The following is a 13,085-nucleotide window of genomic DNA, read 5'->3' on the forward strand; positions in this document are numbered from 1 at the left end:
GACATGTCTTGAAAAAGCAGCAGTCTTCAATATCATATAATACTAATTTCATGTTTTAAAATTTCTCAATTTTCTCAAAAATATCTCTTTATACTTGATGTTCGAATCAGGCTCCATATAAGTTCTACATATTGCATTTCGCTGTTACTTTTCTTTAGTCTTTTTTAAGCCTTTAAATTATAAAGGCTGATTAGATTTACATTAGCATTTTGGCAGAATCATTTTTGAAGTGGTCTTCTAGGTAGCATGTTGCATCACAATGAGACACATAGTGTCTGGCTGTCACATTATTAGTGATTGACCAGTTATTTCAGGAAGTGGCAGTTTGTTCCCTCCATTGTGAACTCATTGTTGGTTGGTTGGTGTTGGTTTACATCTTGAAATCAGTAAATAATCCTTGGGCTGAAACTTATGATCTTTGAGAGTAAGCACCCCCTATCAACTTTTTAAAAAAATATTTTTCTTAAGTAGTTTATTATTCTTGCTTAATATAATCATTAAGTAGTGGTGGCAAAATGGTGACTTTCTGTGTTTCCAATATATGTATTAATATTAACTTGAATTCACATATAAAAAAGAATTTTTTATCAAACAAGATTATTCTGTCAGTTAAAATACACTTCTTAGAGAAAAAAAGAGGAAAACATTTAATGTTTTTTCTTCATTACTGATCTTCTGAGTAAAGTAACTAATGTACTCACTATCCTCAATAATGATAAAAAGATTTACCGTTTTCAGTTTTTTATATTTTTGAAAATTATTTTTAGCTACGTGGATATAAAATATGTAATTAATAGTTACCACTTATGATTATTAAAATTAATTACAATTATTATTTTTGATTCTTAAATGATTACATCTTTGGCATCAAGATCCCCTTAGAGTTGTCACTGTGATTTTTCGGCATAACAACATTAGCTTGTGATAGCTTTCTTGACTTCTAGCACAGCAAACTATTCCACAATCTTTTTGTACATATCCTGCCCTAGACCCAGAACAAGTTATTTTTCCAAGCAGCCCTAATTACTTTTAGTAAGAAATAATATTTAGAGAACATGATGTGTACAGGTGAGTGCTCAGAGATACTGAGTTGTCATTGCTTCTAGGCATTTTCAGTGGACAGAGATGGGGAAAAGTTTTTAACAACAACAGCAACAAACTATGAGTTTATACTTAACATTAAATTCAATATTATAGTTTTTCCTTAACTTTTTTAAATTTTATAATTTTAACTCCTTTCTCCTACAAGAAAAATTTTAAAAATACAAACTTTTATTTGCTTTATTCTACAACACATAAAATAACATTTAAATAACCATAGTGGTGTCCTAACTAGAGCAATAAAGCTGAATAAAGTTTTGCCTTAGGTTTCCTTTGTACCTATCCCCTTTAAGGATGTACTGCCACAATACTATGTTCTGAATCATGTTGAAATTATTAATTTTTGCCTGTGTGGTTAATCACCAACTTGATATGTTCATTTGTTTTAGTTTGATCTGAATTTTTAAGACTTGCACTTTTATGTAATTTATTTTTAATATATACAAATCTTGCGTGTCTTAAGTCAGAATTAATAACAACATATGCTCAGAAACATCTCACTTTCATTCTTATCCTCTCCCTCTGTTCCCTGCCACCTGTATAAACAAATGTTTTTATTAGTTTTCATTTTGGCCTTCCAGTTTTGTTTTGTTTTGTTTTGTCTTTCACAAATATAAGCACAAATGTTACTATACTATATTCAATACTTTGCTTCCTATTTTTGTTTCCCCTGTGGGCACCAGACAAAGCTGTATATTTATTTATTCGTGAAATTTCTTTACTGTCCTCCTTCAGAAGAAGGAATAATTAATGGTTAAAATTCTAAAATAAAAGTAAATGATAAGTTGAACAGAGAAGTTACTTTGTTGTTACTGAGAATAACGAGTGATGGAGATACCTGGGTAGGATGTTCTGAAAAGATACCTATGGGATTATGATATGAATCAGGTGAGAGGAGGGATGAGATAAATCCAGCTGTGTAGAAAGCAGACAGGGGCATATGTTTGACACATTCTAGAAACTGAGGGCAGGCCAGTGAATTTGAAATTTGTAGCATGGAAGCAAAGAGTTATAGTAGGACGTTGGAGAAATAGACAACTTGCAGACCAACAAAATTAATTTTTAAAAATTTAAATATGATGGAAAGCCACAGAATGGGTTAGGATGGAGAAGTAACAGAATTTCATCCTTAGCTAGTTTGCTTTGTCAGCACAGTGCTACAAAATCACTTTTGTCCTCCTCTGAATGCTTTAACTTCTTTGAAGCTTTCTGTAATACAAAGGCATTTGATCTCCCCTTTTATGTGTTACTACTTATGATTTTTACCATTTTCTCTTGTAATTTTTTGTTCATTTGACTGTTATTACTTGCACCTATGAGTACTTTGAGGGGATAGTGTAGTATTTATCTTTGAATCTACAATGGATAACAGATGCATAACACATGTGGTACTCCAAGGAATTTTTAAAAATAAATAAATCAAAAGATGATACTAAAATAAATTTTCCTCACAGACACTTTTTTTTTTTTTTTTTGAGATGGAGTTTTGCTCTTGTTGCCCAGGCTGGAATGCAATGGCCCGATCTCGGCTCACTGCAACCTCCGCCTCCTGGGATCAAGTGATTCTCCTGCCTCAGCATCCTGAGTAGCTGGGATTACAGGCATGTGCCATCACATCTGGCTAATTTTGTATTTTTGGTAGAGACAGGGTTTCTCTATGTTGGTCAGGCTGGTCTCAAACTCCCGAACAGAGTTGATCCACCCGCCTTGGCCTCCCAGAGTGCTGAGATTACAGGCATGAGCCACCTTGCCTGGCATAGACACTTAATTTTTAAAATTGCATTCAAAATTTTTCTTTTAAAAATTTTATTCTCAAAAATATTTGTAGAAGGTAATTTAGTTCTTTTGGAGACTCTAACCTACATTTTTACCACCAAATTCAAATCAGTTTTATACAAAATCTACCCACCCTCATGAAGTCATCTTGAAAACCATTATTCCTTTTGCTTCTATATCATTTTGTGGGAGAATTCTTATTCAGTTTTACCTGGTTTTAAAGTTATAAGGGAGTATGGGGTGTGTGTGTGTTTACATGTGTCACATTTTTTACTAAGTAAAGTCCCAGAAGACGAGAACCACTTCTCCTTTAACAAATTGTATTTTATAATGCATGACACATGCATATAGCAAATTAAGCTTTGAGTAATTTTATTTCACAGAATGAATTTCAAAAACCAGATGAGTTTTGCTGGGTGTTTCAAGATGGCCAAACAGGAACAGCTCCAGTCTACAGCTCCCAGCGTGATCAATGCAGAAGAAAGGTGATTTCTGCATTTCCAACTGGGATACTTGGTTCATCTCATTGGGACTGGTTGGACAGTGGGTGCAGCCCACAGAGGGTGAGCCGAAGCAGGGCAGGGAAGCACAAGGGGTCAGGGGATTTCCCTTTCCTAGCAAAGGGAAGCTGTGACAGACTACCTGGAAAAACGGGGCACTCTCGCCCAAATACGGTGCTTTTCCCAAAGTCTTAGCAACCAACAGACGAGGTGATTCTCTCCAGTTCCTGGCTTAGCAGGTTCCGCACTCACGGAGTCTTGCTCACTGCTAGTACAGCAGTCTGAGTTCAATCTGCGAGGGGGCAGCCTGGCAGGGGGAGGAGCATATGCCATTGCCAAGGCTTGAGTAGGTAAACAAAGCAGCTGGAAGGTCAAACTGGGCAGAGCCCACTGCAGCTCAACAAGGCCAACTACCTCTACACTCCACCTCTGCGGGCAGGGCATAGCAGAACAGAAAAGCAGGCAACTTCTGCAGACTTAAACGTCCCTGTCTGACAGCTCTGAAGAGAGTAGTCATTCTCCCAGCAGGGCGTTTGAGCTCTGAGGACAGACAGACTGCTGCCTCAAGTGGGTCCCTGAGCCCCGTGCAGCCAAACTGGGAGACACCTGCCAGTTGGAGCAGACAGACACCTCATATAGGCAGCTGCCTCTCTGGGACAAAGCTTCCAGAGGAAGGATCAGGCAGCAATATTTGCTGTTCTGCAATATTTGCTGTTGGGCAGCCTCCACTGGTGATACCCTGGCAAACAGGGTCTGGAGTGGAACTCCAGTAAACTCCAACAGACCTGCAGCTGAGGGACCTGCAGCTGAGGGACCTGACTGTTAGAAGGAAAACTAACAAACCGAAAGGAATAGCATCAACATCAACAAAAAGGACATCTACAACAAAACACCTTTGTGACAGTGTAGGTCATCAACATCAAAGACCAAAGGTAGACAAAAACCACAAAGATGGGGAGAAACCAGAGCAGAAAAGCTGAAAATTCTAAAAATCAGAGCACTTATTCTCCTCCAAAGGATTGCAGCTCCTCACCAGCAACGGAACAAAGCTGGACAGAGAATGACTTTGAAGAGTTGACAGAAGTAGGCTTCAGAAGGTCAGTAATAACAAACTTCTCTGAGCCAAAGGAGGATGTTTGAACCCATTGCAAGGAAGCTAAAAACCTTGAAAAAAGATTAGATGAATGGCTAAGTACTATAAACAGTGTAGAGAAGACCTTAAATGACCTGATGGAGCTGAAAACAATGGCACGAGAACTTCGTGACACATGCACAAGCTGCAATAGCCAATTCGATTAAGTGAAAGAAAGGGTATCAGTGATTGAAGATCAAATTTATGAAATAAAGTGAGAAAACAAGGTTAGAGGAGAAAAGTGAAAAGAAACAAACAAAGCCTCCAAGAAGTATGGGACTATGGGAAAAGACCAAATCTACGTTTGAGTGGTGTACATGAAAACAATGGGGAGAATGGAAACAAGTTGGAAAACACTCTTCAGGATATTGTCCAGAAGAACTTCCCTAACCTAGCTACATTCCCTAACCTAGGCCAACATTCAAATTCAGGAAATACACGGAACACCACAAAGATACTCCTCGAGAAGGTCAATGCCAAGACACATGATTGTCAGATTCACCAAGGTGGAAATGAAGGAAAAAGTGTTAAGAGCAACCAGAGAGAAAGGTTGAGTTACCCACAAAGGGAAGCCCATCAGACTAACAGGGGCTCTATCAGGAGAAACCCTACAAGCCAGAAGAGAGGGGGGGCCAATATTCAACATCCTTAAAGAAAAGAATTTTCAACCCATAATTTCATATCCAGCCAGACTAAGCTTCATAAGTGAAGGAAAATAAAATCCTTTAAAGGTAAGCAAATACTGAGAGATTCTGTCACCAACAGGCCTGCCTTAAAAGGGCTCCAGAAGGAAGCACTAAACATGGAAAGAAACAACCAGTACCAGCCACTGCAAAAACATGCCAAATTGTAAAGACCACCAATGCTAGGAAGAAACTGCATCAATTAACAGGCAAAATAACCAGCAAACATCATAATGATAGTATAAAATTCACACATAATATTATTAACCTTAAATGTAAATGGGCTAAATGCCCCAATTAAAAGACACAGACTGGGAAATTGGATAAGGAGTCAAGACCCATCAGTGTGCTATATTCAGGAGAACAATCTCACGTGCAAAGATGCACATAGCCTCAAAATAAAGAGATGGAGGAAGATTTACCAAGCAAATGGAAAGCAAAAAAAGCAGAGGTTGCAATCCTAGTCTCTGATAAAACAGACTTTAGACCAACAAAGATCAAAAGAGACAAAGAAGGCCATTACCTAATGGTAAAGTGATTAATTCAACAAGAAGAGCTAACTATCCTAAATATATATGAACCCAATACAGGAGCACGCAGATTCATAAAGCAAGTCCTTAGAGACCTACAAAGAGACTGAGACTCCCACACAATAATAATGGGAGACTTTAACACCCCACTGTCCATATTAGACAGATAAACAAGACAAAAGGTTAACAAGGATATCCAGGACCTGAACTCAGCTCTGCAACAAGCAGACCTAACAGACATCTACAGAACGCTCCACCACAAATCAACAGAATATTCATTCTTCTCAGCACCACATCACACTTATTCTAAAACTGACCACACAATTGGAAGTAAAGCACTCCTCAGCAAATATAAAAGAACAGAAATCACAACAAACTGTCTCTCAGACCACAGTGCAATCAAATTAGAACTCAGGATTAATAAAATCTCTCAAAACCACACAACTACACGGAAACTGAACAAGTTGCTCCTAAAAGAATACTGAGTAAATAATGAAATGAAGGCAGAAATAAGGATGTTCTTTGAAACCAATGAGAACAAAGACACAACGTACCAAAATATCTGGGACACATTTAAAGCAGAGTGTCAACGGAAATTTATAGCACTAAATGCCCACAAGAGAAAGCAGGAAGGATCTAAAATTGACAACTTAACATCACAATTAAAAGAAGTATAGAAGCAAGAGCAAACAAATTCAAAAGCTAGCAGAAGGCAAGAAATAACTAAGATCAGAGCAGAATTAAAAGAGATAGAGATATAAAAATCCTTCAAAAAATCAAGGAAACCAGGAGCTGGTTTTTTGAAAAGATCAACAAAATAGATAGAGTGCTAGCAAGACTAATAAAGAAGAAAAGAGGGAAGAATCAACAGACACAATAAAAAATGATAAAGAGGATATCACCACTAATCCCACAGAAATACAAACTACCATGAGAGAATACTATAAACACTTCCATGCAAATAAACTAGAAAATCTAGAAGAAATGGAGAAATTCCTGGACACATACACCCTCCCAAGACTAAACCAGGAAGAAGTTGAGTCTCTGAATAGACCAATAACAGGCTCTGAAATAGAGGCAATAATTAATAGCCTAACAACCAAAAAAAGTCCAGGAACAGACAGATTAACAGCCGAATTCTACCAGAGGTATAAAGAGGAGCTGGTACCATGCCTTCTGAAACAATTCCAATTAGTAGAAAAAGAGGGAATCCTCCCTAACTTATGTTACGAGGCCAACATCATCCTGATACCAAAGCCTGGCAGAGACACAACAAAAAAGAGAATTTTGGACCAATATCCCTGATGAACATCAGTGCGAAAATCCTTAATAAAATACTGGCAAACCAAATCCAGCAGTGCATCAAAAAGCTTATCCAATACGATCAAGTTGGCTTCATCCCTCGGATGCAAGGCTGGTTCAACATACACAAATCAATAAATGTAATCCATCACATAAACAGAACCAATGACAGAAACCACATGATAATCTCAATAGATGCAGAAAGGCTGTCGACAAAATTCAACAGCCCTTCATGTTAAAAACTCTCAATAAACTAGGTATTGATAGAATGTATCTCAAAATAAGAAGAGCTATTTATGACAAACCCACAGCCAATATCATATTGAATGGGCAACAAGTGGAAGCATTCCCTTTGAAAACCGGCACAAGACAAGGATGCCCTCTCTCACCACTCCTATTCAACATAGTGTTGGAAGTTCTAGCCAGGGCAATCAGGCAAGAGAAAGAAACAAAGGTATTCAATTAGGAAAACAGGAAGTCAAATTGTCCCTGTTTGCAGATGACATGATTGTATCTTTAGAAAACCCCATCATCTCAGCCCAAAATCTCCTTAAGCTGATAAGCAACTTCAGCAAAGTCTCAGGATACAAAATCAAGTGCAAAAATCACAAGCATTCCTATACATGAATAACAGACAAACAGAGAGCCAAATCATGAGTAAACTCCCATTCACAATTGCTTCAAAGAGAATAAAATACCTAGGAATCCAACTTACAAGGAATGTGAAAGACCTCTTCAAGGAGAACTACAAAACACTGCTCTATGAAATAAAAGAGGACACAAACAAATGGAAGAATATTCCATGCTCATGGCTAGGAAGAATCAATATCATGAAAATGGCCATACTGCCCAAAGTAATTTATATATCCAATGCCATCCCCATCAAGCCACCAATGACTTTCTTCGCAGAATTGGAAAAAACTACTTTAAAGTTCATATGGAACCAAAAAGTAGCCTGCATTGCCAAGACAATCCTAAGCCAAAAGAACAAAGCTGGAGGCATCACACTACCTGACTTTAAACTATACTACAATGCTACAGTAACCAAAACTGTATGGTACTGGTACCAAAACAGATATATAGAACAATAGAACAGAACAGCGGCCTCAGAAATAACACCACACATCTACAACCATCTGATCTTTGACAAACCTGACAAAAACAAGAAATGGGGAAAGGATTCCCTATTTAATAAGTGGTGCTGGGAAAACTGGCTAGCTATATGTAGAAAGCTGAAACTGGATCCCTTCCTTACACCTTATACAAAAATTAAGTCAAGATGGATTAAAGACTAAAATGTTAGACCTAAAACCATAAAAACCCTAGAAGAAAACCTAGGCAATACCATTCAGGACATAGGCATGGGGAAGGACTTCATGTCTAGAACACAAAAAGCCATGGCAACAAAAGCCAAAATAGACAAATGGGATCTAATTAAACTAAAGAGCTTCTGCACAGTAGAAGAAACTATCATCACAGTGAATAGGCAACCAACAGAATGGGAGAAAAATTTTGCAATCTACCCATCTGACAAATGGCTAATATCCAGAATCCACAAAGAACTCAAAGAAATTTTTACAAGAAAAAAACAACCCCATCAAATAGTGGGCAAATGATATGAACAGACACTTCTCAAAAGAAGACATCTATGATGCCAACAGACACATGAAAAAATGCTCATCACAACTGGTCATCAGAGAAATGCAAATCAAATCCACAATGAGATACCATCTCATGCCAGTTAGAATGACAATCATTAAAAAGTCAGGAAACAGCAGATGCTAGAGAGGATGTGGAGAAATAGGAATGCTTCTACACTGTCGGTGGGATTGTAAATTAGTTCAACCATTGTGGAAGACAGTGTGGCAATTCCTCAAAGAACTAGAACTAGAATTACCATTTGACTGAGTAATCCCATTATTGGGTATACCCCAGGGATTATAAATGATGCTACTAGAAAGACACATGCACATGTATGTTTATTGCAGCACTATTCACAACAGCAAAGACTTGGAACCAACCCAAATGTCCGTGAATGATAGACTGGATTAAGAAAATGTGGCACATATACACCATGGAATACTATGCAGCCATAAAAAAGGATAAGTGCATGTCCTATGTAGGGACATGGATGAAGCTGGAAACCATCATCCTCAGTAAACTATCACAAGGACAGAAAACCAAACACCGCATGTTCTCACTCATAGGTGGGAATTGAACAATGAGATCACTTGCACACAGGGCGGGGAACATCACTCACCAGGGCCTGTTGGGGGATGGGGCCCTGGGGGAGGGATAGCATTAGGAGAAATCCCTAATGTAAATGATGAGTTGATGGGTGCAGCAAACCAACATGGCACATGTATACCTATGTATCAAACTTGCACATTGTGCACATGTACCCTAGATCTTAAGGTATAACAAATAAAATAAATAAATAAATAATCAAATGAGTTAATTCCGTTCTTTACCCTCAGTCTTCCTTGATTTCTTCCATCCTGTTTTATTAATCAAACTAACCCTATCATCTGACCAAAGCAGCCTTAATATTCTCTTTAGCTTGTCTGAACTTTGTAGAGGGGTTTTTTTTTTGTTCCTGATTATAGGTCCCTGATCTGCTTTTTTAGAGCATCTACTTCACAAAACTTGTAATTATTAATTCTACCTCTGCTTCTTTGAAATGTAAATCTTCTCCCAGACTCTTGACAATTTTACAATGCAGGAATGTCTTTCTGAAGGACTTTCTTCAAGCCATTCCTTTGGAATGCAATGATCAAGAAAGATAATACCCATCTCCTAGTCTCAGTAGGAGGGTAAGAACCTAATTTCAATAAAGTATAATTAGCAAACACAGCCTAAACACATTGATCAACCTCCCATTAAAATTTTCCAGTATTTTTCTACCAGATCACCTATTGCTTAAAACCCTCCTGTCTTTTGTTTCCACAGAGTTGAGTTCAATCTCTCCCCTCTATTGCAATAGTCTTGAATAAAATCTTCCTTGCCTCTGAACTCTCTCTGATAAAATTTGTATTTGATACATCCCTCTTGTAAATTTCCATTGCGGGTGACTATTTTCCTCTTGTTGGCTGATATGGGAATAGGCAGATATATTGAGGGACTACAGATTGGATCTAGTGTATTGAATCTAGTGTATTTTTTAAATTGGATCTAGTGTATTCAAACTCCAAAAGATAGTCCATTTATTATTTAGTCCTTTCTGCCTATGTGGTCAAACAGGTTTTGAATGATTTGTGCCCGTATCACGGGCATAGTGGCTCTTTCTTATCTTCTACTTAGACTTTTGACAGCTTTACAGAAGTCCATATGGCCACCAGATTTTGCCAACAAATTTGTGCTGCACCATGGGTAGCATGGTTTACCTTTTCTCTTCTACTTATCTATTTAATGCTTTAAATCTGGGTCATCTACTGTGGTAAAGTGGTTGCCATATGGACTCCCTTCTGGAGGTACCACATTTAAAAAATAATTTTATATAAAATTAAGGAAGGGACAGAAAGTTTCTTATCTTCATTTAGCAGACGAGGCTGCAGTAAAGATAACCTAAGCGACTTGGTCAAGGTAGAGCAAAGATTAGCCTCATGTGTCCTATTCTGGATCTTTAAACAAAGTAATTTTCTGTCCCCTCTGATAGAGTTGCTACAGAGGAGAGAGCTCCTTCAGCATAACATGCTTTCAGGAGAAAATTTGTTCAAACTCCCTTCAGGAAAAACAAATTTCCCAGACTGATGGTAAATACTATAACGGCATTGATGTAATTGACTGATTTTTTAATTCTAATATATAAACTTTAAAATACTGAAAATCAAGGTACTTTTGAAATGAATCCATCATTTGTTTAATCTTTAATAAAGACTAATAAATACACAGTGGAAGAAAAATAACACAAAATTGTCTGAGAACTACAGAGGTCTCTATTGCTCTTACTTTGTTTTTAATTGCAAACAGAACAGGAATAAACAAATGCAAATTTGGACATTAGAACATGTCCAACTATAGAAACATGAAATAAATAAATGAACTCCGTACAAAAAACAGGCTGAAAATGGTTTACATAATAAATGATATGCTAAAGAAATAAGGACAAAAATCATTCTGTAGCTCTGTATTAGTGAGAGTTAATTTTCTCTGTAAGATCAGAGGAAGAAAACAGTGGATCTTCGAAGTTAACATCCCTTCTTTTTTAATTTTCTCTTTAGATTATCCTCAGTACTTGGATAATGTCCATATATGGTGAGTTTGTTAAATAATATGCTTTCCTCATCTCTGGAAAAACTACATAATGAATCTTTATTCTGATACTGCTGCCATTAGGTGTATTATCTTTCTTGTGCTTAACCTATAGATGCACACTTTTCCACCCCTTTTGTTTTGTTTTCTTGTGGATTCTCCTTTACATATATTTTGAATAGGTAATGCAGTCATAAATATGGTGGATGATTGCTTCGGATACTAATCATTTCCTCCTCCACATGATTGAGAGTAGAACTACATTTCTCCTCCCAAGAGGTGCTGATTTTGGCCATGTAACTTTATTTTATGTTATGGTGAGTAGATTAAATCTCTGAAATTTTAGGCTTTGTCATGTCACTTGCTTTAATCAAATAAATATTTACTGGTGTGACACAAGCAAACACCTGAAGCATACTGGCACGATGAGGTATTGATTCATGTTTCTGGCATCACCATAGGCAGATAATGTACTGGCTAGCCTGGCTGTCTACGAAAAATAAAAAAAAACACGGGGAATATACTTAAACCCAACCTGAATCTTGGACTCAAGCCTAACTCTGCCCAGCTTAGATCAATTGAACTGCAGCCAAACCAGAGGTACCTGAAATAGAATAAATGATCATTGATTTAAGCCATTAAATTTAGGAGTGGTTTGTTAATCAGCATTATGTGTAGCTAACCACTAGATAACAGTGTACACGTTCAAAATATATAGTAAAAGAAATTATTATTCTTCCTCCTTTTCTAACCAACCACATTTTGGCCCAGAATGAAATATATTTTATATATATATAAAATCAATTGCTTAAATATTCTTCAAAACATGCATACACAAGTAAATATATATTTACAAACAGACATAAATCCATCTCAAAAAAGATCATATATCACACATACAATTCTGTTTCATTTTTTTCACTTAATTTGCCTTCACAATACTTCTATATTGGTATGAAAATATCTGCCTCATTCTTTGTAATGCCTCAATTACATTCCCTTTATAAAACTGTCATAACATGTTAAAGTAGCCTTCATTTTTAGACATTATAGATTATTCCTGAACTTTTCATTCTCCTCCATTTTGAAGAATCTTCATGCTATTATGAGTACTTGATTTGAAAGTTTTATCTCCTATTATTACTTTTTCAATAGCAGTTAAAGTTAGTACATGTTTATCATTTAGCAAGGGCTGCTTAACTACACTATCTCATTTAATCTTCACACTAATCTTGTCAGACAAATATAACCATAACATCACAATTTCACTGAAGTTGAAAAAGTTAAGAGTTCACCCCACTCACAGATGATATGACTGAGCTTTCAAATTCAGGCTCTCCATTTTACAATATTGATTGACCCATTATAGATGTGTTGAAAATGCACGGGTTTCAATGCTTGCTAACCCAAATTGTATTATTTCATGTCAAATAAAGGAACACTCTCTTTCTACAGATGGGGCAGAAGTAGAGATTAAATAGAGAAATAATAAAATATTATGCATTCATTTACTCAATACCTACTTATTGCACATTTAGTACCTACAAGGCACTGTACTATGCAATGTAGCTAGCCTAGAATACATATTTGAAAATAAACACAAATTTTATGTTTATTCGTGTGTAAAATGTAACAGAATATGGCACCCCAAAATACACTACTTTGGTGTAAGATTTATTTTGAGCTACAGGCAATTAAGATGAAGCTGATACAGAAAAAAAAATGTCTGCCTTCCCCTTTGTGCCAAAAGCAATACATAAATTTGTAAAGGTATCTTCTCATCACTCTCTACCAGGGAAGATGAAGTTAA

The 13,085-nt window shown here is 36.7% G+C and overlaps 1 long non-coding RNA gene across 1 annotated transcript; it reads left to right on the plus strand.

Moving 5' to 3' along the window:
• Nucleotides 1-409: 409 nt before the first annotated feature.
• LOC129143670 (uncharacterized) lies at nucleotides 410-11,692 on the plus strand. Its single transcript, XR_008547381.1, has 4 exons — nucleotides 410-424; nucleotides 3,261-3,440; nucleotides 11,245-11,278; nucleotides 11,555-11,692. It is a non-coding gene; the product is annotated as an uncharacterized LOC129143670 (long non-coding RNA).
• Nucleotides 11,693-13,085: the final 1,393 nt, after the last annotated feature.

This window comes from Pan troglodytes, chromosome 2, assembly GCF_028858775.2.
Source record: "Pan troglodytes isolate AG18354 chromosome 2, NHGRI_mPanTro3-v2.0_pri, whole genome shotgun sequence".
In the NCBI taxonomy this organism is placed as follows: Eukaryota; Metazoa; Chordata; class Mammalia; order Primates; family Hominidae; genus Pan; species Pan troglodytes.